The sequence below is a fragment of the Microcaecilia unicolor genome, chromosome 14 (assembly GCF_901765095.1).
Source record: "Microcaecilia unicolor chromosome 14, aMicUni1.1, whole genome shotgun sequence".
NCBI lineage: Eukaryota > Metazoa > Chordata > Amphibia > Gymnophiona > Siphonopidae > Microcaecilia > Microcaecilia unicolor.
This window is the reverse complement of record NC_044044.1, coordinates 23,029,092-23,035,751: the sequence shown is the minus strand read 5'-3', so window position 1 is coordinate 23,035,751 and position 6,660 is coordinate 23,029,092.

Genomic DNA, 6,660 nt, shown 5'->3' with positions numbered 1-6,660 from the left:
GTCGTGAAAGAATTCAGCAAGGGTCTGAGGAGATAATGAAGGGGGAGTTGGGGGAGGGGCACCTTGAGGAGAGCGTTCAATGTGGTGAAGAGAAGTCGAGGGTTAGAGCCAAGAGAGTTGGTCAGTTGGATATAATAATCCTGTTTGGCACGTAAAAGAGCAGATTGGAAGGAGGTCAGCATGAACTTAAAGTGTAAGAAATCAGCAAGAGCCCGAGATTTCTGCCAGAGGCATTTGGCGGAGCGGGTACAGGAACGTAGGTAGCGGATATTAGAAGTCAGCCAAGGTTGGGGTTTTGTACGCCTTATAGGGTGGGTCATCAAAGGTGCAAGAGTGTCTAAGGCTGAGGATAGAGTATTGTTGTAAGAAGAAACAGCCTGGTTGACAGAAGTGGATGGTGCCACAGTAGATAGGAGGTTTGAAACATGGGAGGATAGAGATGAATGGTCAATATCGTGAAGATTCCTAGATAAATTAGATAAGATAGGACGGGACTGGGAGGGAGGAGATTTAAGTGTGAAAGTTATAAGATGGTGATCAGAGAGGGGAAGATCAGAGGTAAGGAAACTAGAGGGTGAACAGTTGGAGGAGAAGATGAGATCAAGACAGTGACCATTTTGATGAGTGGGGGAGGTGGAGCATAGTTGGAGATTAAAGGAGGATGTTAAAGCGAGTAACTTGGAAATATAAGAGTTGGAAGGATCATTAGCAGGAATATTAAAGTAACCAAGGATGAGAGAGGGGGAGGAAGGATCATGGAAGAAGGCAAGCCAGGCATCAAAGTCACTGAGAAAGGATGAGAGGGACTTATCAGGGGGACGGATAAATGACCGCTGTTCGAAGAGGCAGAGGAGAGAAATGGCGGATAGAGTGGACTTCAAAGGAGGAAAAACAGTGAGATTGAGGTGGAAGACGAGGTTGAAATCTGGAGGAGGGAGAGAGAAGTAGTCCAATACTGCCCCCACGACCAGCAGGGCGAGGAGTATGTGAAAAAAAGATAACCGCCATGGCAGAGGGCTGCGACTGAAGCAGAGTCATCAGGGCAGAGCCAGGTTTCTGTTATGGCGAGCAGATGGAGGTGACGCGAGATAAAGAGGTCCTGGATATAGGGGAGTTTGTTACAGATAGAGTGGGCATTCCATAGGGCAAAAGAGAAGGGCAGAGAAGAGGAGGGGAGTAGAGGAATAGAGATAAGGTTAGAGAGGTTGCGGTGAGATCTGTAGAGTTGGGATAATAGTTGGTGAGGAGGGCCAGGATTGGGATTGATGTCACCGGCTGAGAGTAAGAGAAGGAGTAAAGAAAGTGGAGGAGACTCGGTGGTAATCGGTCATCGCCGCATGCTGCCTGGTTACCACCAGGTTACCATGGGATTCCTTGTCACCAACTCAATGAGTGGCAGTAAGGGCTCTACACCACATGGTCATGTGGTAAGAGTTCTTTTATGGCATGGCCATGTTTGTCTGCAGCAGTAAAAAGGGCTCTGGCACGAAGGTAAAATGGCAACTGAAGCTGGTGCAGGGCCCTTTTTCCTGCAGCTTGGTAAAAGGATCCCTAAATATCCAGGCTAGGTTCCAACCATGGGACTAAGTCAGCCTATCTACTGCGTACTGAACATTGGCCTCATAATTTTTAGAGCCCTTTATAAAATTGACTCCATAATGCATGTATAATTAGTATATATGGTGGTAATTGTTTAAAATACTAGCTTATACACACAAATGTGTACACCTATATGTATATATGTCCATATGCTGCAGTTTAAAGTTAGATAGATAAAAGGAGACTCTCCCAGTCTCAGACAGCCTAAAAATTCTGGGAGACACTATTGACCGAAATCTAACACTTGAAGATCATGCGAAAAACACAGCAATGAAAATGTTCTACTCAATGTGGAAACTTAAAAGAATCAAACCTTTCTTCCCAAGGGAAGTATTCCGCAGCCTAGTACAATCAATGGTGCTAAGTCATCTAGACTACTGCAATGCCATTTATGCCGGATGCAAAGAACAAATCATCAAGAAGCTGCAAACCGCCCAAAACACAGCAGCCAGACTCATATTTGGGAAAATGAAATATGAAAGCGCCAAACCCCTAAGAGAAAAACTACACTGGCTCCCACTAAAAGAACGAATTGCATTCAAAGTCTGTTCCCTGGTCCACAAAATCATCTACGGAGAAGCCCCAACCTACATGTCAGACCTTATAGACTTGCCTATCAGGAACGCAAAAAGATCATCACGCACATTCCTCAATCTCCACTACCCTAACTGTAAAGGGATGAAATACAAATCCATATACGCGTCCAACTTCTCATACATCTGCACGCAGCTATGGAACGCGCTACCGAAGGCCGTAAAAACAACGCAAGACCTAACTATCTTCCGAAGACTACTGAAAACAGACCTTTTCAAGAAGGCCTATCACAAACATCCAGCTTAAATACTAAATATTAACATTATACACGATCTATACAAATGCGAACTTCTATCACTTGACTGTTCAACCTCTTTGCTATTAATGATGAAACACTACCTCTTTATCCTTATGTTGAACAGAACTTCTCAACAGTCAATGAACCAATGTCTGTCATAATCTAACCTATTACTCAGGAACCTTCTTGCACTACCATAATGTATTCTTTTAACATGTACATATCACATGGTATATATATATATATATATACACCACGATCTGTTCCATATACACTATGTCCCATATATGTTACCATGTATGTATACACCATGTATGTATGCTCCTTAATGCAATACCAATTGTAATTCTGTTACCCGGAAATGGCAACCGCCATTACGGCAAATGTAAGTCACATTGAGCCTGCAAATAGGTGGGAAAATGTGGGATACAAATGCTACAAAAATAATAAATAAATAAATTATATACTTCAATGTATACACTGATTACCCAAACATTAGAATATTAGCCTATACATCTCTTTATACTTGTATTTATTTATTGCATTTGTATCCCACATTTTCCCACCTATTTGCAGGCTCAATGTGGCTTACAGAGTTCTGTTATGACATTGTCATTCCAGGGTATCAAATACAATTAGTGATGTAAAAATTATTAAGTAAGGAAGAGAAGAAAAGGTTTAGGCGAGTAGGTATAGAAAATATTAGGTAAGGGAATGAAGTGTGGTTTAGGTGAATAGGTATAGAAAGTAGACTTTCATATCTGGCAAGGTGATTTAGAGGGGCATAATCGAACGAAAACGTCTATCTCCATGGGCGTTTATCTCCGAGAACGGGTCCGTGAAGGGGCGGACCGAACCGTATTTTCAAAAAAAATAGACGTCCATGTTTTATTCAACAATTTGTGAGCTGGGCGTTTTTGCTTTTCAGCGATAATGGAAAATGAAAGCGCCCAGCTCAAAAACGAATAAATCCAAGGCATTTGTTCGTGGGAGGGGCCAGGATTCGTAGTGCACTGTCCCCCCTCACATGCCAGGACACCAACCGAGCACCCTAGGGGGCACTTTTACAAAAACAAAAAAAAAAGGTAAAAGAGCTCCCAGGTGCATAGCACCCTTCCCTTGTGTGTTGAGCCCCCCAAATCCCCCTCAAAACCCACTGCCCACAAGTCTACACCATTACTATAGCCCTAAGGGGTGAAGGGGGGCACCTACATGTGGGTACAGTGGGTTTGGGGGGGTTGGACGACTAAGCATTAAGCAGCACAATTGTAACAGGTAGGGGGGGATGGGCCTGGGTCCATCTGCCTGACGTCCACTGCACCCCCTAACAACTGCTCCAGGGACCTGCATACTGCTGCCTGGGAGGAGGGTATGACATTTGAGGGTGAAAATAAAAAGTTGTGAAACATCATTTTTTTGTGGTGGGAGGGGGTTAGTGACCACTGGGGGAGTCAGGGGAGGTCAGCCCCGACTCCCTCTGGTGGTAATCTGGTCATTTAGGGCACTTTTTGGGGCCTTATTCGTGAAAAAACAGGGTCCAGGAAAAGTGCCCTAAATTCTAGCTACAAACGCATACTTTTTTTCCATTATCGGCGAAAGGCGCCCATCTCTGTTCGGGTGATAACCACGCCCCAGTTCCGCCTTCACCACGCCTCCGATACGCCCCCGTCAACTTTGTCCGCATCCGCGACGGAGTGCAGTTGAAAACGTCCAAAATCGGCTTTCCATTATACTGATTTATTCGTTTTTGTGAGATAAATGTCCATCTCCCGATTTAGGTCGGAACTTGGGCGTTTTTCTCGTTCGATTATAAGCAGTTTAGTGAGTTTATGGGTTCTTTTTGTAGGCCTTATTGAAGAGATGTGTCTTCAGAGATTTACGAAAGTTGGTTATTTTGCCAATAGTTTTCAAGGTAGTAGGTAATGCATTCCACATCTTTGTGCTCATGTACGAGAAGGTAGTTGCATGCATCTGTTTGTATTTTAGTCCTTTGCAACTGGGGAAGTGTAGATTAAGAAATTTGCGGGATGATCTTTTGGCATTACTGGGAGGCAGGTCCATGAGGTTTAGCATATAGGTTGGGGCGTCTGCGTGGATGATTTTGTGAACAATCTGTTCTTTGCATCCAGCGTACAGTGCATTGCAGTAGTCCAGGTGACTTAGTACCATTGACTGTACCAGGGTTCGGAAGATGTATCTCAGAAAGAACGGTTTTATTCTTTTGAGTTTCCACATGGAGTGGAACATCTTTTTCGTTGTATTCTTCACGTGGGCATCGAGTGTGAGGTTTTGGTCAATGGTGACTCCGAGAATTTTCAGAATTTGTGAGATAGGAAGAGAACAGTATGGTGTGGTTATGGTGGTGAAGTTATTTGTGTTATATTGTGAGGTGAGTACAAGACACTGTGTTTTTTTGCGTTGAGTTTTAGTTGATGCTACTTTTGTTTCACTTTCTTTGCCTTTGAAATAAATATTGAGCCCCAGGGTGTAGCTCCGCTCAGCAGCCCCATCCATTTGTATGGCAACACTACCTATACTTGCACCTTCCAAGTTACACGCAACATTAGGTACCGTGATGACTCATACTAACTGCTGGATTATATTAGAGTGGCTAGAGTTATACATGATTCTGTAGGTAAATCTAGGCGTATTCTACAACTAGGCAAGTAGATTAATTGTTTTAACAAGATGTTAAACATTGCTAACAGCTCTTAATAAGCAATAATGAGCACTAATTTGGGCAAAAAGAGGGGTGCTTATCCAGAAAGACGCCCATATTTCGACCCAAATCGAGAGACGGGCGTCTTTCTCCCATGGGCGCCCAAATCGGTATAATCGAAAGTCGATTTGGGGAATCTTCAACTGCAATCTGTCACGGAAATGGCCAAAGTTGATGGGGGTGTGTCAGAGGCGTGGTGAAGGCGGGACTGGGGCATGGTTATCAGCCGAGTAGAGATGGGCGTCCTCAGCCGATAATTGAAAAAAGAAAGGCGTTTTTAGCACGAATTTGGGTCACTTTTTTTGGACCCTTTTTTTTTACAAATAAGTCCCAAAAAAGTGCCCTAAATGACCAGATGACCACCAGAGGGAATCGGGAATGACCACCCCTGACTCCCACAGTGGTCACTAACCCCCTCCCAACCAAAAAAAAGAACTTTAAAAACTTTTTTCCAGCCTGTATGCCAGCCTCAAATGTCATACCCAGCTCCAACACAGCAGTATGCAGGTCCCTGAAGCAGTTGTTACTGGGTGCAGTGCACTTCAGGCAGGTGGACCCAGGCCCATTCCCCCCACCCCACCTGTTACCCTTGTGGTGGTAAATGGGAGCGTTCCAGACTGCCCCCAAAACCCACATCTAGGTGCCCCCCTTCATCCCTAAGTGCTATGGTAATGGTGTAGCGTTGAGGGGAGTGGGTTTTGGGGGGATTTTGGGGGGCTCAGCACCCAAGGGAAGGGAGCTATGGACTTCAAATGTAGTTAATTTTTTTTTAATTGTTACAAGTGCCCCCTAGGGTGCCCGGTTAGTGTCCTGGCATGTAAGGGGGACCAGTGCACTACCAATCTTGGCCCCTCCCATGAGCCAATGTCTTGGATTTGTTCATTTTTGAGCTGGGCGCCTTCGGTTTCGATTATCGCTGAAAAACGAAATCGCCCAGCTCTAATCCGCACAAATCCAATGCATTTGGCTGGCATAAACCGTATTATCAGAAAAAAGATGGACGCCCATTTTTTTTCGAAAATACTGTTTGTCCCACCCCTTCACGTACCCATTCTCGGGGATAGACGCCCATGGAGATGGGCGTTCACGTTCGATTATGCCCCTCCACATGTTGTAGATATGGGCGTATCATGTGTGTTCCAAAATCTAAGTACGACGTTATAAAATATGGGCCATTGCAGATAAACCTGCGCTCAAGGATTTATACCAGCTTTACATTGGTATAAATAGACGCTTGTTGATTTAATGTCATGAACTATGCCTAAGCGTATTTTAAACACCGCAAATAATTTAGAATATGCTTAGGTGTAAGTGCTTAACACACATTTATTTTAGGCACCATATATAGAATCGGGCCCTAAATGCTAATTCTACAAAGCTCGCTCAGCACTGAGTGACCTTTACAACATAGTTCTTAGCGTGGATTACCACAGCAAACTTTGGGTGCAATGATTTATGCCCACATCCAACTAAAAAAGTTAGGAGCAAAACCCTCACTTATAGTTCAGAA